The sequence below is a fragment of the Bufo bufo genome, chromosome 6 (genome assembly GCF_905171765.1).
Source record: "Bufo bufo chromosome 6, aBufBuf1.1, whole genome shotgun sequence".
In the NCBI taxonomy this organism is placed as follows: Eukaryota; Metazoa; Chordata; class Amphibia; order Anura; family Bufonidae; genus Bufo; species Bufo bufo.
Genome location: NC_053394.1, coordinates 409,590,309 through 409,609,366, shown reverse-complemented (window position 1 = coordinate 409,609,366; position 19,058 = coordinate 409,590,309). Strand labels below are relative to the sequence as shown.

The window sequence follows — 19,058 nt, the reverse complement described above, 5'->3', positions numbered from 1 at the left end:
ACTCCTCCCACACATGATCACATGGTCATGACATCATCACAGGTCCTTTACTTCCTTCTGCAGCACAGCCTGGAGCCTGACTCCTCCCACACATGATCACATGGTCATGACATCATCACAGGTCCTTTACTTCCTCCTGCAGCACAGCCTGACTCCTCCCACACATGATCACATGGTCATGACATCATCACAGGTCCTTTACTTCCTCCTGCAGCACATCCTGGAGCCTGACTCCTCCCACACATGATCACATGGTCATGACATCATCCCAGGTCCTTTACTTCCTCCTGCAGCACATCCTGGAGTCTGACTCCTGCACATGGTGGTAGAAATAGAAACACTGGATGCGCCATGGTGAAGGATTGTCAGAGGAAGAGGAGGACACGCCCCGCCCAGGTAAGAGGAACACTCACCAGCTCCACACATGTAAGACCTGTTTAAGATCTGCATTAGGGTACTTTCACACTAGCGTTTTTCTTTTCCGGCAAAAAGTTCCGTCCTAGGGGCTCTATACCAGAAAATAACTAATCAGTTTTATCCCCATGCATTCTGAATGTAGAGATGTTCAGGATGCCTTCAGTTCAGTCTTTTTGACTGTTAAGGACGGAGATAATACCGCTGCGGTTTTATCTCCGTCCAAAAGTCCGGAACACTTGCCGGAATTCCGGATCTGACGTTTTTTTTCCCATTGACATACATTAATGCCGAGTGTTCCGGCAAAACGATCCAGCATTGTGGTCTGCGCATGCTCAGACCGCATAAAAAGGGGAAAAAAAATAAATGCCGGATCCGTTTTTCTGGATGACACTTGAGAGACGAATCTGGCACTTAAATGCATTTGTCATACAGATCAGGATCAGGATTCAGCATGACAGGAAGATGCACATTAAGGAATTCAATGTATGGCTTGGTGAATGGTGTCTGAACCAAGGGTTTGGCTTTGTGTCTCATGTTAGCTCTTGTTGGAATGGAAAAGAACTGTACAAGAAAGATGGTTTGCATCTTTCTCTCAAAGGATGTCCTCGGTGAACAGTTCCAAATATTTGTGTAATGACCGGCGTCACGCAAAGGGAGGGAAATGGGAAGGCCCTGTCCAAGGGAGAGGGAAAGGTGGTGACCCCTGACTCACCTTGAGGCTGGCACCTGACTGCCCTGACGTCCCTAGACGGGTTCCTCACCCGTACGCCGATCACGTGCCTAAACCCTGGCTTTCCCTAAGATCAGCCCTATGTAGTGAACGGGGCGGTGCGATCACTAGTCTGCACCACTGACACTAAAAGGAAAACACCAAGGAGAGGACAGACAACACAGACAAAACATATAATCCCAGGTGGGCGACCACAGCAGACAACAAAGGCCCAACAGGGATCCGGAGGGTAACGTTCTGGAACAACAAACAGGAATCACAGCTACACAGCTCCAGTGGGTCAGTATAGAAGTCCAGACAGGAAGCTCTATACTGTATCTGGCAACCAGAGAAGTGAGAGATGGGAATATAAGGAGGTTGGGATTGCTGGACAAGAAACAGCTGAGGAGGAGAAGCTACGGATCCCTGAGTGAGCCAAAAAGGATTGCAAGGCAAACCCAGAAAGCTACCATTAAGAAATAGCACTGTCTTTAGACATAGAGCGCGCAGCCACCCGCTGCGACTTCCTGACCCTGGGTATAACGGAGTCAGACGTGGCTCTTGACACCCTCGTGACAATTTGCTAAGGAGCATTTAAACTAGGAAAGGGGGGCAAAAGAGTGATAATCCAGCAGTCCGACTGCCCCCCGGAACAATGCTAGAAGATGCCAGTAGCACAAAGGTTAGGAAATGACAAACTCAGATTCTTGTCTACAAATGCTCGCAGTTTAGGGAATAAGATCAATGAACTTGAGGCTATAATGGCATCTGAGAATATAGATGTAGTGGCTGTTACTGAGACGTGGTTCAAGGGGAGTAATGACTGGGATATATCAATACCAGGGTTCTCTCTATACAGGAAAGACAGAGAAGGCAAGAAGGGGGGAGGGGTGGCCCTGTATGTAAAAGATAGCATGAAATCTAATTTGATACAAGTTAGCGAGACCAATTTAGAGTCAGTTTGGGTTACCTTGCAGCTTGATAATCATAAGGTAACTCGTGTAGGTGTGATATATAGACCACCTAGCCAAGTCAAAGAATTAGATGATCTACTAGCTGAGGAAATAGCTAAAATGACATTGAAGGGGGAAGTTATCATTATGGGAGACTTCAATCTTCCAGATGTAAACTGGAAAACCAAAATAGCTAGTTTTGCCAGGAGTACAGATATTCTAAATTCCCTACTGGGATTATCTCTACAGCAAGGAGTGGAGGAGCCAACCCGGAAGGAGGCCATTTTAGATTTAGTATTCACAAATGGGAATTTGGTATCTGATATTACTGTAGGGGAAAGCTTGGGATCTAGTGATCACTAGTCAGTGTGGTTTACTATAAGTACAGTGACTGAGTCACACCACACAAAAACAAAAGTTTTAGATTTTAGAAAAACAGACTTTTCTAAAATTTGATTAGTGGTATACGAGTCCCTATCATACTGGAACAGTTTCATTGGAGTTCAGGAGAAATGGGACTACTTAAAAGTGGCACTATTGAAGGCAACAGAAAATTGCATTAGGCTTGTCAGTAAAAGCAAAAAAAGGAAGAGACCACTGTGGTACTCAGCAGAAGTGGCAAAAATCATTAAAAACAAAAAGATAGCATTTAGGAATTATAAAAATAACAAAAAACGAGGATGAAAGGCAAATTTATAAGATTAGGCAGAGAGAGGCCAAACAAGTTATAAGAGCTTCCAAAGCACAGGCAAAAGAGAAATTAGCTCAGTCAATGAAAAAAGACGATAAGACATTCTTCAGATACATAAATGAAAAAAGGAAACTAAAACAAGAAATTACAAAATTAAAAACAAAAGAAGGAATGTATATAGAAGAAGATAAAGAACTAGCTGACTGCCTCAATAAATATTTCTGTTCAGTTTTTACAAAGGAAAATGAAGGAGAAGGACCTCAGTTAGGAAAGAAGACTAATGAATCTTTTTATGCATGTGTCTTTACAGAGGAAGAGGTTCTAATTCAGCTGTCTAAAATTAATACAAATAAGTCACAGGGGCCTGATGGGATACACCCAAAGCTATTAAAAGAGCTCAGCGGTGAACTAGCAAAACCATTAACAGATTTATTTAACCAATCGCTGGCAACAGGAGTCGTCCCAGAAGATTGGAAATTGGCAAATGTTGTGCCCATTCACAAGAAAGGTAGTAGGGCGGAATCGGGCAACTATAGGCCAGTAAGCCTGACATCAATAGTGGGGAAATTAATGGAAACCATACTTAAGGAGAGGATTGTGGAACATCTAAAATCCCATGAATTGAAAGATGAAAAACAGCATGGGTTTACTTCAGGGAGATCATGTCAAACTAATCTTATTGATTTTTTTGATTGGGTGACTAAAATAATAGATGGCGGAGGTGCAGTAGACATTGCTTATCTAGACTTTAGTAAGGCTTTTGATACTGTCCCACATAGAAGGCTTATCAATAAATTGCAGTCTTTGGGCTTGGACTCCCATATTGTTGAATGGATTAGGCAATGGCTGAGGGACAGACAACAGAGGGTTGTAGTCAATGGAGTATATTCAGACCAAGGTCTTGTTACCAGTGGGGTACCTCAGGGATCTGTTCTGGGACCCATATTGTTAAATATCTTTATCAGCGAAATTGCAGAAGGCCTCGATGGTAAGGTGTGTCTTTTTGCTGATGACACAAAGATTTGTAACAGGGTTGATGTTCCTGGAGGGATACACCAAATGGAAAAGGATTTAGGAAAACTAGAGGAATGGTCAAAAATCTGGCAACTAAAATTTAATGTTGATAAGTGCAAGATAATGCACTTGGGACGTAAAAACCCAAGAGCAGAATATAAAATCAGTGATACAGTCCTAACCTCAGTATCTGAAGAAAGGGATTTAGGGGTCATTATTTCAGAAGACTTAAAGGTAGGCAGACAATGTCATAGAGCAGCAGGAAATGCTAGCAGAATGCTTGGGTGTATAGGGAGAGGCATTACCAGTAGAAAGAGGGAGGTGCTCATGCCGCTCTACAGAGCACTAGTGAGACCTCATTTGGAGTATTGTGCGCAGTACTGGAGACCATACCTCCAGAAGGATATTGATACTTTGGAGAGAGTTCAGAGAAGAGCTACTAAACTAGTACATGGATTGCAGGATAAAACTTACCAGGAAAGATTAAAGGACCTTAACATGTATAGCTTGGAAGAAAGAAGAGACAGAGGGGATATGAGAGAAACTGCTAAATACATAAAGGGAATCAACAAGGTAAAAGAGGAGAGAATATTTAAAAGAAGAAAAACTGCTACAAGAGGACATAGTTTTAAATTAGAGGGGCAAAGGTTTAAAAGTAATATCAGGAAGTATTACTTTACTGAGAGAGTAGTGGATGCATGGAATAGCCTTCCTGCAGAAGTGGTAGCTGCAAATACAGTGAAGGAGTTTAAGCATGCATGGGATAGGCATAAGGCCATCCTTCATATAAGATAGGGCCGGGGGCTATCCATAGTATTCAGTATATTGGACAGACTAGATGGGCCAAATGGTTCTTATCTGCCGACACATTCTATGTTTCTATGTTTCTGATCCGTCTGACAAATGCCATCAGTTTGCATGCGTTTTGAGGGATCCGGCAGGCAATTCCGGCGACATAACTGCCTGCCGGAATCCTCTGCCGTAAGTGTGAAAGTAGCCTTAAAGAGATGCAGCACGGAGCAGCCTTCAGGATCATTACAGGTTATTATTATTATTATTTATTATTAAAGCGCCATTCATTCCATGGCGCTGTACATATGAGAAGAGGTATACATACATAATACAGACAACTGCACTAATTATAAACGAGACTGGTCCAGAAGGAGAGAGGGCCCTGTCCGTGAGGGCTTACAATCTACATGGTATGGGAGAAGGACACAGTAGGTGCGGGTGAAGCTGGTCATGGCGGTATAGAGGCAGCAGGGTCACTGGTTGTAGGCTTGTCTGAAGAGGTGGGTTTTTAGGTTTCTTTTTAAGGATTCCACTGTAGGTGAGAGTCTGATATGCTGGGGCAGAGAGTTCCAGAGTGTGGGGGAAGCACGGGAGAAATCTTGGAGGTAATTGTGGGAAGAGGTGATAAGAGGAGAGAAGGAGGTCTTGTCGGATTGGAGAGTGCGTGTGGGGATGTATCGAGAAAGTAACTCAGAGATGTAGGGAGGGGACAGGTTGTGGACGGCCTTGTATGTATTTGTTAGTATTTTGAACTGAATTCGCTGGGCAATGGGGAGCCAGTGAAGGGATTGGCAGAGGGGAGAGGTAGAGGAGTAACGGGCGGAGAGGTGGATTAGTCGGGCAGCAGAGTTGAGGATAGATTGGAGGAGGGGTGTGAGAGTGCTAGATGGAAGGCCAGAGAGGAGAAGGTTGCAGTAGTCTAGGCGGGAGATGATGAGGGCATGTACAAGCATTTTCGCAGTTCAAAGTTGAGGAAAGCGCAGATGCGGGAGATGCTTTTGAGTTTGAGGCGGCAGGTGGTGGAAAGGGCTTGGATGTGCGGTCGGAAGGAGAGGGCAGAATCCAAGGTCACTCCAAGGCAGCAGACTTGGTTGACCGGGGAGAGTGTGCAGCCATTGATCGTGATAGATAGGTCTGTTGGGGGGGTGAGCAAGATGGGGGAAAGATAATGAATTCTGTTTTATCCATGTTAAGTTTTAGAAAGCGAGAGGAGAAGAATGATGATATAAAAGGTAGACATTGTGGGATTCTGGATAGTAAGGTGGTGATGTCTGGACCAGAGAGGAAGATTTGTTTGTCGTCAGCAAAAAAAATGATACTGAAAGCCATGGGAATCTGAGATGTCCCAGGCCAAAATTGTAGATAGAGAAGAGCAGGGGTCCTAGGACAGAGCCTTGCGGGACATCAACAGAGAGGGAATGAGAAGAGGAGGTGGTGTGAGAGTGGGAGACATTAAATGTCCGGTCTGTGAGGTATGATGTGATCCTGGAGAGGGCCAGGTCAGTGATACCAAGAGATGAGAGTTTGTAACAGAAGGGAGTGGCTAATGAGATATTCGCGCCCACCATATTCTTTTACATTGACACATCTATCAGGTGGTACAGGACAGCCAATTGGGACGTTTCAGCACATGGACACACCCCCTACCTTATAAATAAACCTGATCTGGCCGCCATTTTACATTCAGTGTTTTGCCGGTGTAGGGAGAGGTTGCTGTGTGGAGCACGGACAGGCTGTTAGGCAGTGGCATTGCTAGGGCTGGTGTCACCCGGTTAATACTTTTAAAAAATAACGTTTATTTTAAATCCAACCCCTTTACTGAACAAAAACCTTTTTACAACACTAAATTTAACAGGATAAAATTATAAATAATTAAATACAAGTGCACTTAACCCCTTAAGGACTCAGCTCTATTTCACCTTAAGGACTTGGCCATTTTTTGCAAATCTGACCAGTGTCACTTTAAGTGCTGATAACTTTAAAACGCTTTGACTTACCCAGGCTGTTCTGAGATTGTTTTTTCGTCACATATTGTACTTCATGACACTGCTAAAATTGGGTCAAAAAAGTTAATTTTTTTACATAAAAAAAAATACCATATTTACCAAAAACTTTGAAAAATTTGCAAATTTCAAAGTTTCAGTTTCTCTACTTCTGTAATACATAGTAATACCCCCAAAAATTGTGATGACTTTACATTCCCCATATGTCCACTTCATGTTTGTAGCATTTTGGGAATGATATTTTATTTTTTGGGGATGTTACAAGGCTTAGAAGTTTAGAAGCAAATCTTGAAATTTTTCAGAAATTTACAAAAACCCAATTTTTAGGGACCACTACAGGTCTGAAGTCACGTTGCGAGGCTTACATAATAGAAACCGCCCAAAAATGACCCCATTCTATAAACTTAACCCCTCAAGGTATTCAAAACTGATTTTTACAAACTTCGTTAACCCTTTAGGTGTTGCACAAGAGTTATTGCCAAATGGGGATGAAATTTGAGAATTTCATTTTTTTGCCTAATTTTCCATTTTAACCCATTTTTTCCACCAACAAAGCAAGGGTTAACAGCCAAACAAGACTGTATCTTTATTGCCCTGACTCTGCCGTTTACAGAAACACCCCATATGTGGCCGTAAACTACTGTACGGGCACACAGTAGGGCGTAGAGGGAAAGGTGCGCCGTATGGTTTTTGGAAGCCAGATTTTGCTGGACTGGTTTTTTGACACCATGTCCCATTTGAAGCCCCCCTGATGCACCCCTAGAGTAGAAACTCCATAAAAGTGACCCCATCTAAGAAACTACACCCCTCAAGGTATTCAAAACTGATTTTACAAACTTTGTTAACCCTTTAGGTGTTGCACAAGATTTAATGGAAAATAGAGATACAATTTCAAAATTTCACTTTTTTGGCAGATTTTCCATTTTAATATTTTTTTTCCAGTTACAAAGTAAGGGTTAACAGCCAAACAAAACTCATTATTTATTGCCCTGATTCTGTAGTTTACAGAAACACCCCATATGTGGTCGTAAACCGCTGTACGGGCACACGGCAGGGCACAGAAGGAAAGGAATGCCATACAGTTTTTGGAAGGCAGATTTTGCTGGACTTTTTTTTTTGACACCATGTCCCATTTGAAGCCCCCCTGATGCACCCCAGAGTAGAAACTCCAAAAAAGTGACCCCATTTTAGAAACTACGGGATAGGGTGGCAGTTTTGTTGGTACTAGTTTAGGGTACGTATGATTTTTGGTTGCTCTATATTACACTTTTTTGTGCGGCAAGGTAACAAGAAATAGATTTTTTGGCACGTTATTTACAACATTCATCTGACAGGTTAGATCATGTGGTAATTTTATAGACCATGTTGTCACGGACGCGGCGATACCTAATATGTATACAATTTTTTTTTTATTTATGTAAGTTTTACACAATGATTTCATTTTTAAAACAAAAAAAAAGTTTTAGTGTCTCCATAGTCTGAGCCATAGTTTTTTCATTTTTTGGGCGATTATCTTAAGTAGGGTCTCATTTTTTGCGGGATGAGATGACGGTTTGATTGGCACTATTTTGGGCTGCACATGACTTTTTGATCGCTTGTTATTACACTTTTTGTGACGTAAGATGGGGTTAGGTCATGAGGGGTTAGGTCATGTGATATTTTTATAGAGCGGGTCGATACGGACGCGGCGATATCTAATATGTATACTTTTTTTTATTTATTTAAGTTTTACACAATGATTTCATTTTTGAAACAAAAAAAATCATGTTTTAGTGTTTCCATAGTCTGAGAGCCATAGTTTTTTCAGTTTTTGGGCGATTATCTTGGGTAGGGTATGATTTTTGCGGGATGAGATAACGGTTTGATTGGTACTATTTTGGCGTACACTCGACTTTTTTGATCACTTTTATTACCTTTTTTGGGAAGTAAGGTGGGCAAAATTTCAATTTCCTAATAGTTTATATTTTTTTATTTTTATGGCATTCAGCGTGCGGGGAAAGTAACATGACCGTTTTATAGATCAGGTCGTTACGGACGCGCGATACAAAACATGTGTAGGGAATTTTATTTTTTCCATTTTTAATCAGTGATAAATGTGTTTTTTGATTTTTTTTTTTTACTTTTTTTTCACTTTTTTTAACTTTTTTTTTTGACCCAGACCCACTTGGTTCTTGAAGATCCAGTGGGTCTGATGTCTGTATAATACAGTACAGTACAATATATATTGCACTGTACTGTATTTTACACTTTGTCTGAACAGATCTCTGCCTTTTAGCACAGATCTGTTCAGCACCATGGACAGCAGGATGCCTGAGAAGGCGTCCTGTTGCCATGGGAACCTTCCCCGTCTGCTCAGTACTGGTCAGAACTGCGCAGACGGGGAAGGGTAAGGAGGGGATCTGTCGGGGGGCTGTCTGGAGGTTCTCTCCCTCCCCATCGGGGGGCTGCAAAGGCACTGCAGCCCCCCGATGGGAGAGGGAGGGAGCTCCCTCTTACTGTTAACTTTTTCCATACAGTGGTCCGTACGGACCGCTGTATGGAAAGGTTTAAACGGCTGACATCGCATCACCGATGTCAGCCGTTTATACCAGGGTGCCAGCAATGTGCTGGCACCCTGGTATACCCACTGAACACCAACGAATTTTCAAGGGGAGGCGGGCGGGGGATCGCGATCCCGCCTGCCGCACCGCCCGCCTCCCGCACCGCCCCCACCGCCCACAACTCCCCCCCCCTGCACCACCCGCCGGCAAAAAATCATGCAGGGGGGGGGTGTAAAATCTGTTTGAGGGACACTAAGGTTTCTGATCCCCGCGGTCAAAGAACGCGGGGATCAGAAACTGCAAAAAGCGTTTGAATTGACCTGCGGTTCGCGGCGATCGCCGATAGGGGGGGGGTCACATGACCCCCCCTGGCGTTGTCACAGGATGCCGAAATCCCGTTCCGATTAACCCCTGGGGCGCCGGAATACCGATTTCAAGTTAGGACGTACCGGTACGCCCTGAGTCCTTAAGGGGTTAAAGAACATCTCAATCAATTCAGAACTTTGCTTTCCTGGACTTCAAAGCTGCAAAACTATTAATTGCTTCATCAAAATCAAAGGTTTGCACTAATTCGCTAACCTAAATACTAATTTAACCTGAATACCAATATGGTCTGGATTCCATGTACTTTATCATTTACATAGCTATAATATCCTGCCTACAGTCAATGTGCTGCCTGTGCTGTTTATAGTGCGCCCTGCACTGATGAATGGCAGAAAAAGTCTAAGGCATATTGGTACACCATAGACTTTTTCTCAGGGTGTGGGATGGGTGCCCACAGAGAGGGCTCTGAGTGCCTGACATCTCTCCAGGTCCAACCTGGAGTCCAGGTTAAAGTTTGGAAATGCCCCCCGCCCCCAAATATAATTAAGTAGGCCGCAGAGCGGCACAATGACAGTGTGGATGTGGCATCAGCTTGAGGAGACCACAGAGTGGCCCAATGGCAGAGTCTAGAGTTGGCTTCAGCAGCGTCAGTGTCAGGAGAAAGCCAACGAGTGGCACATTGACTGAGTCTGGAGTTGGCAGCATCAGGAGAAGGCCACCGAGTGGCACAAGCACAGAGTCTGGAGTTCAGGGCAGCAGCATCAGGAGAAGGCCACCGAGAGGCAAAATGACAGAGTGAGGAGTTGGCGGCAGTATGATCAGGCCAAAGAGTGGCACAATGATAGAGTCTGGAGGTGGCGACAGGAGCAGCATCAGGTGGATACCACAAAGTGGTCAAGGTGAAATTGTGTGGAGATGGCAGCAGCAGTAGCATCAGAAGACCACAGAGTGGCAAGGTGACATAGTGTGGATATGGCAGAAGCTTTAGCATCAGGATACCACAGAGTGGCAAGGAGAGTGTGGATGTGGCAGCAGCATGAAGAGATCACAGAGCAGTACAATGACCAATTCTGGAGGTGGCTGCATCTTAAGGGGCGGCGTCATAACGGCCGGTGCCCAGGCCGTGCGCTCATCTTCATAACTTTCCACTCCCCCTTTCACCCAGAAGGCCCGCCCAGTGTCTTCAGCTTGTCCTCCTCCTCCAGTGGCCAAATCCCTCGCCTGCGCTGAGGATCCGGATGCCCGCAGGCCCGTACAGTGACACTCCTGCAAGCGCCGCATCGGAGGGCTGTTCAGAGCTCCAAGAAGAGGCATGCCGTGTTGGAGCTGCCAGCCTGCCTACCTCCTGATTTTGGCAATAGCAATATTTTTACAGCACAGTACGTGTCCCCTATATTTTTATATAATAAATAAAGAATCCCACAGTACATAATGTGGGCAAAATATACCTAATTACATAACATTCCCAATACATAAACTTATTTTTATGTGGAAAATGGTGCCAGGTGGTGTACCATAATAAAAATGCCAGGGTACACCCCCTGGCACCTAAGAGTATCACTAATAAAAATGTAAAATAGCCTTTATTCACAAAAAAAAATAATGTATTTATTGGGAATGTTATGTAAGTAGGTATATTTTGCCCACATTATGTACTGTGGGACTCTTTGCACCGGCCCTGTCACGTGGACGTGACCAGGGCCTGTGCAAGGATTTTTTGGCAACACAAGCGAAGCTACATCTCGGCGACCCCCCTCCCCCCACCCGCAGCTCACCTGGTCCTGGTTCTGTCTGCAGCAGCTGGCTTTTCCTCTGTGTGGTCCTGATATCTTCGCTCTGCTTCCATCTGGTTTGAGGACTGTACTTTCCGCCCTATAAGACGCACATAGGTTTTAGAGGAGTATAATAAGAAACAATATTTTCCATTATACCTCAGGTCAGACCACCAATCAGACCCCCAATGTTAATCATACCTCAGATCAGCCCCCCATATCAGCCGTCAGCCCCCATCCATCATGCCCCCCATGTCAGCCATCATGCCCTCATGTCAGCCGTCAGCACCCCATCCATCATGCCCATGTCAGCCGTCAGCCCCCATCCATCATGCCCCCATTTCAGCCATCATGCCCTCATGTCAGCCGTCAGCACCCCATCCATCATGCCCATGTCAGCCCCCATCCATCATGCCCCCATTTCAGCCATCATGCCCTCATGTCAGCTGTCAGCACCCCATCCACCATGCCCATATCAGCCGTCAGCCCCCATCCATCATGCCCTCCATGTCAGCCGTCATGCCTCCATGTCAGCCATCATGTCCTCATGTCAGCCGTCAGCACCCCATCCATCATGCCCCCATGTCAACTCCCATCCATCATGCCCCCCATGTCAGCCCCCCATCCATTATGCTCTCTAATGGGGGACAATGTTGGAGTCTGTACCATCAGGGGAGGTGACATGATGAGGGACAATGTTGGAGTCTGTGCCAAAGGGGGGTGAGGGTGACAAGATGTCACCCCCCCCCCCCTTCCCCATGGCACAGACTCAAACATTGTCCCTCCCTTCATCATTGTCCCGGGTATCTGATATATCACTTGGGTCTGGCTGGAGTGGGGTCGGTCGGGTCCTGGCTCCAGTCTCAGCTGGCTCTGCCTTAAGGTGTCTTCTCCAGACTAGAGGCCAACAAGTCGTGCCTCAGTCAGTCGCTCAGTCCTCTGTGTTCTTCTGCTGCCAGCCTGGAGAGGCAGCTTTTACAGGCCACAGCAGACAGAGCAGCTCCGCCGTGGCCCCACTGACAGTGACTCATGCCTCCTTTGACCTGAGCGCCGCACGGCACACATGTAGGCTGGACAGCCACCGCCCGCCAGACAAGACAGTAGCAGCCGCACTGTAAGTAAGTAGTTAGTAAGGCCCCCGGACTTACTACAGTGCAATTTCAATGTGTTACATAATTTAATTAATTACCTAGGTAGGTTTGGCTGGCGGCTGCTGCTACAATGGGGTGTCACCCGCCCCCGCCGGGGGCAGGTGACACCCCATTGTAGCAGCAGCCGCCAGCCAGACCTACCTAGGTAATCAATTCAATTATGTAACACATTGAAATTGCTTTGCAGTAAGTTAGTCCGGCGGCCGGGTGACACCCCATCAGACTGGTGTCACCCGGTGCGGCCCGCACCCCCCTTGCAACGCCACTGCTGTTAGGGACACCAAACACTAGCTAATAGGGCCACAAAAGTCCTTTTAAGGACTGGTATAGGTGTGCTATCGATAGGTGTGATACACAGAGGGGTGCGATATACTTATAATATACTTTTATAATGAGTCAAACACACATAGATCTATATAGTGATCACCTGGAAGTCAGGGGCCTAGGAGCTTACTAGGGCCATTTTTATATAGGGTAAGGTCCCGGACGGGGTCGCTCTTATCAGGGCGGGTGGTCTGTGGTTAGGCTACCAGGGCCAGAATAGAACCCCCCTGTAGGGCAATATCAGTGACAGTTCTTTGCCCACCCTGTCCTTCAATACCACATCATCATCTAGCTCAGGGATAGATGTTTTTTGCTTTCCCTCCGGGATTCATGGATGTGCACTGGAACCCCCCGGATTGTGGTAGGACATATGGTTTCTGATTTGGTGCTGCCGAGCACCTGTTATTACCTACCACATCTATGCTTTTTGCTTAACTTTAATAATTTAATTTATTTTCATTTTCAGGGATATCTTTTCCATTCACACGTCCGCATCCGCTCCGCAATTTTGCGGAACGGGTGCAGACCCATTAATTTTCAATGGGGCCGGAATGTGCTGTCTGCATTTGCAAATCCGCACTTCCGCATCCGTGCTTCCGTTTCCGCAAAAAAACAGAACATGTCCTATTCTTGTCCCCAATTGCAGACAAGATTAGGCATTTTCTATTATAGTGCCGGCGATGAGCGGTCCGCAAATTGCGGAATGCACATTGCCGGTATCCGTGTTTTGCGGATCCGCAAAACACTTACGGACGTGTGAATGGACCCTCATAGTAACATTATTAAAGGTTACGTTTTATCTTTATGTATATTCTAATGGATTGCCTTCCTTGTACAATGTTATAATATACTTTCTATGTTAGACAGTATATTATAGTGCATTTGTATTGTGCGGCAGTTGTGTGCGGTTCTGCTGCGATACTGCAGGTATATAGAGGGACGAGCGTTATTGGGACAAATAATTTCTACTAGTGTGATATACCAGTCGCCCCCCAAAAAAACTGATAGAAGCGGGGTGTTATATACCAATATACTTTCTTTATAGTGCATTTGGGTACTGTATAGTGCATTTGAGTGTACGCAAAAATTATATTGCCGATATTTCGCAATGAAAAAAATAATGAATGGAGATCGCAAATTCGAATAATACATCCGGTATGTCACTGTCCATGTTGTGGGACTATTTGTGCACTTCTAGTAATTATTTCTTGGCTGCAAATATGAGCTGAAGGTTTTTCAGGTTCGCCTGCCATTAAAATGAATGGGACCAGCCGCGAACTTGCGGTTTGCAAAAATTTGATCACGTTCGCGAACCATCCCGGCAGATGTTTGTCCATCACTACTGAGCAGGCGGCAGTATCCAGCGAGGTGCACCATGTAACAGTAGGTGCACTGCCCAGCATGTTATAGGTACATTTCTTACGTGGGTATCTATACGGACATAACACGTTTTTGTATTGGAGCGCTGATAAAGTGGTGGAGTTTTATGGTTGTGCAGTTTCTGTTGCAGCTGCAGTTATTTCTGAGCGACTAGAACTGTATTTGTTTGCTGCACGAGGTGCACATTGCATGCTTGTAGCTCAAGGACGCTGAGATTCGTGAAAGTTAGTGACCGCCATAACCCACAAATGTGCAGAGCGGTTCATTATACAGTGCCTAGTGCACCGCCGTGCTTGGCATATAGAAAGGGCAGGCGGTGGGGTAGGGCAGCCTTAAACGCTCGTTGCACTTTCACACAATTTCATATAATCGTGGCGTAAATAGCAAATTTCTAGATCACTTCATTCATCTATATAATAACATTTGCAAAGACAGGTGCACTCTGCGGTCTTACTAATGGCGATCCCCAGCAAAAATGCATACAGTGGAGGATGCCCGCAGTGGACCACAAGTACCACAAAGTGGGACCTTACGCTCCTGTAATTCGCCCCCACTGGCTCCTGGTATTGCCCATATGGCACAGGTAGGTGAGTGTTAGGTCACAAACTACTTGGGAAACCTTGGCATGGTGCTCGGGCTCAGACATGTCCTCCACAGTAGGATATGTTGGCTAATCTCTCAATTTGAACATCCGTATGAGGGTTTAGTAAGACCGGAGAGTGCACCTGTCTTTGCAAATGTTATTATATTGTTATATTTGTTATCACATCCACATAATTGCTATCTTGTGTAGGATGTCTATTGTGGTATTTGTTGTCCGCTACGGGCATCCTCCAAAGTATGCATATTTGCTGGGGATCGCCATTAGCAATGGGCTACAAGTGCAGGATTTGCTCCCCCTGTAAATACATGCACAACTGCATATTGGTTTGAGCACTTCCTGCCTAACACCATACCATTTTTTTCCTGTTGGTTGACCCCATTTATCCACCTGGAAAAGCTGTAACATCTCTCACACTGGGTTCTTGCTTCCACATAAGTTGCCGTCCGCTGCCTGTTGTCGGACAAGATCCGTCCCTAGTAACATAGACTCACAAGATGGCGAACCGGAAACTGCTCGCTGTGCCCCCCATAGTATTAGTGCTCCTCAAAGTCCCACCAATAGTAATTTCCTTTCTAGAGTGCCCTCAGTAGTAATACTGCCCCCTACAGAAATAATGTTCCTCAAGAGTGCCTCCATTATTAGAATAGCCCTCCAGTATTTATACTGCCCTCACAGAAACCCCAGTATTTATACTGCCCCCTGCTGTTATAATGCCCCCTACAGTGCCCCCAGTATTTATATCCCCCCCTTTAGTCTCCTCAGAAATTATAATTCCTCAGCCCCTCCAATATACAGTCCCATGTAAATAACATCACCCCCTCCCCAGCCGCCTCCAACATGCAATCCCATGTAAACAACATCACCCTGCTACAGCCACCTTCAACATTCAGTCCAATGTAAATAACATCCCTCTCTTTAGCCCTAACATACAGTCCCAGTTAAATAACCACAACCCCCAGCATTACTCTGGCTCTCACACCAAACCCTTCCCTTCACTTACCTCTCCACATGTAGCAGACCTTGCCACTGCTTTTTCCCCAGGACTTCTCTGCACTGAAGCGCGCCATCCTCTCCTGCACTGGTCACATGATGGTGACATCATCACAGGTCCTTCAGCACTGATCACATGGACTGTGATGTCCTCACAGTTCCTTCAGCTCTTCCAATGCATTAGATTAAATTGTATTGCCTCCCAGAGGACAGCAATACAGTTGTATCTATCTGGCAGGCAGTACATTTGGGACCTGAGACAAAAAATCTGGAGCCCAGGCACCGAATGTTTTAATCAGGAAACTCCTCTGCCTTTCTGTAAGTGTGATTTACTCCTCCTTATCTTTTCTGCGAGGTCGGGAGCTGAAAACATAGTGTGAAGTAAAGAAATGGACATCAAAGCAATACAGTGATGGCAAATTTCACAGAAGTGACATGTTCCCTGCTTCTTAGTGAAATGCATCTAGCTGTGCAGCTGAGACAGGGAATAATATGTCCGAAAAATACATTAGGGAGGTCCAAAAAAGCACAGCGATTATACAAACTTTTTTGGAAACATTGTAAATTTTTCAAGCCAGCACCTGGATCTGAATGCTTTCATATTAGCATGTAATTAAAAATTTTGTGTATCCACATATCCATATATCTGGATAAGTGCCACCTGATGATTGTTCAGGGGCGTTGGGAGTTGGACCTCTACTTTGATCTTTTATTGAAGACCTATCCTGAGTAGAGGCTGGAGAAACCCTTTAAGAACCTCTGTTAGGGTTGTTGCGGGTATCGAAATTTCGATACCCAATCGATACTTTTGTCCCGGTATCGATACGATACCGGGATTTCCGTTTTTTCGATACTGGGCTGCGCTTCTGCGCAGTCTAGTATCTCTGAACATGAGCGCGCTGCTATCGGCGCGCTCATGTTCTCTCTCAGCAGCACGGGGAGAAGGAAGCTGTCCTCCCTCCCCCTGTGCTGCTGCCGCTGCCACCAATGAGAAGAGAGGGGCGGAGGAGGGGCGGCAATGAGAAGAGAGGGGCGGAGGAGGGGCGGCAATGAGAAGAGAGGGGGTGGAGGAGGGGCGGGCGCACTGCGCCACCAATGATAGGATTACTATCGGAGCGATGGGAGGAGACATCAGCTTCACTAGTGGGCGTTCCTATTCCCTGCGCTGCGATTGGACAGCGCTACAGCCAGGGAGAAGGAACGCCCACTAGTGAAGCTGATGTCTCCTCCCATCGCTCCGATAGTAATCAGCAGCATGTGGAGCAGGAGAGGAGACAGTAATGGGGCACTGCGGGCGAACGGAGCGGCGCCCAGGACTAAATGGTGAGTGCTGAGACATCGCTGGGCGCCGCTCTATGTGGCCTAATAGTGAAAGTCTGGACTCATATACAGTAGTCAGTCTTTAACACATACAGGAGGCGGGTGCCGGCAGCAGAATCGCATTGCCGGCACCCTGCCCCTGACAGGGAGCTGCGATCAGCGGCAGTTAACTGCCGCTGATCTGCTAGTACCCGCCTCCTGTATAAAGGGGTAAAATCATTGGTGGTGCAGTGTGCCCCCCCCTCAATCCCCCCATCCCATTAAAATCATTGGTGGCACAGTGCGCCGGCCCCTCTCAACCCTCCAGTATTAAAATCATTGGTGGCAGTGGCCACAGGGACCTCTCCACTCCCCCTCATTGGTGGTGCAGTGGCAGCTTCTGATCGGAGCCCCAGCTGTGTAAGCCTGGGGCTCCGATCGGTTACCATGGCAGCCAGGACGCTACAGAAGCCCTGGTTGCCATGGTAACATCCCTGATGCTGTGTGCACAAAGCACAGAGCAGCAGGGACAGTGTGGAGTCCTATTCACCCTGATAGAGATCTATCAGGGTGAATAGGAAAAGGGATGAAAGATCCCAGGTTCTAGCCCCTAAGGGGGGAAATAGTTATTAAATAAAAAGTGAAAAAAAAAAAAAAACACTAAAATATGAAGTATAAATCACCCCCCTTTTCCCAATTTCACATATAAAATATATAAATAAACATATTACATCGCCACGTCAGAAAAGTCCAAACTATTAAAATATAAAAAAAAAATAAATAAAAACTGCGCGATTCGCCATTTTTAAAAATGAGGAATGCACGTGGCTTTTTTTGTTTATTTTTTTCGCGTGGTATCGAATGGTATCGAGTATCGCAATACTTTTTCATGGTATCGAAACCGAATCAAAAATTTGGTATCGCAACAACTCTAACCTCTGTATATTGTCATGCTGCTTGTTACAAATAAGTCTATTAAACTACAACATCTGTGTGGTTGTGAGGAGCTGCCAAAAACCAAATCTGCCAACCCAATGTCTGTCTAGATAGTAATAATAATCTTTATGTATCGCCAACATATTCCGCAGCGTTTTATGATTACCCTGATTGGACCTGTAGAATCCTCCACTGCTCCAGCACTGAGGCTCCTGTGGTCTCTTCAGTCTGTTTACATCACTGCAGTGACAATATTGGTTGGAGCTCTGATGGTTGTATGTATATCACCTGACCATTGAGGCCTAGGATGGTCTATGGTGGTCACGTGTTGTGGCATCACTGATGACATCTTATATTGGCTGTAGGGTCATGTGAAGGTGTGACATACCATGAAACTGCCTTGACCTCACACATGTTTCGATCACTATAAAAAGGGAGAACGCAAAATCTACACTTTATTATCTCCTCTGATGTCTTGTCTTATTGTCTCCAGTAATTGTATTTTACATGGGGTTTTGTTGGTTTTTACATAGTCTCCTCTTCTTTCCATTCAGGTTCCTACAATATAGGATCCGCTCGGTGGATATCTTCTATATAAGATCCTTCTCCTCATTGACCCATCAAAGATGGATAGGGACAAGGACAAGATGGCAGAGAGGATAATAAATCTCACCCTAGAGATCCTCTTCCGGCTTACTGGAGAGGTGAGAGATTCTGATGATATCACATTACATCATCTTATCTATGTTACTAACAGATGGACATGACTGGAGAGGTGAGGGACTCTGGAGATGTATGGAGTGATATTTATTACTGTGTCTCTCCATAACCAGGACTACACAGTAGTGAAGAAGACCTCTAGTGAGCGCTGTCAGGCCCCTGTGTTTGAAGGATGGGGAAGAACCCTGAGCACAATCACGGGGCCCCCACCTCACCTCCTGATACATGAGGAAATCAATACAAAGAAGATCCTAGAACTCGCCCACAAGATGATTGAGCTGCTGACTGGAGAGGTGACACTGCTGGGAATGCTGGGACATTATACAGGAACGTTATGAAGGGATCTGGGTGATGACTGTATCATTGTGTTGTCAGGTTCCTACAAGGTGTCAGGATGTCACCATCTATTTCTCCATGGAGGAGTGAGAGTATTTAGAAG

At 45.5% G+C, this 19,058-nt stretch overlaps 1 long non-coding RNA gene across 1 annotated transcript; it reads left to right on the top strand.

Annotated features, from left to right (window-relative positions):
* Nucleotides 1-231: 231 nt before the first annotated feature.
* Nucleotides 232-18,858, top strand: LOC121004530. The gene is made up of 3 exons (XR_005779725.1): nt 232-396; nt 18,454-18,603; nt 18,733-18,858. It is a non-coding gene; the product is annotated as an uncharacterized LOC121004530 (long non-coding RNA).
* The last annotated feature ends 200 nt before the right edge of the window (nt 18,859-19,058 follow it).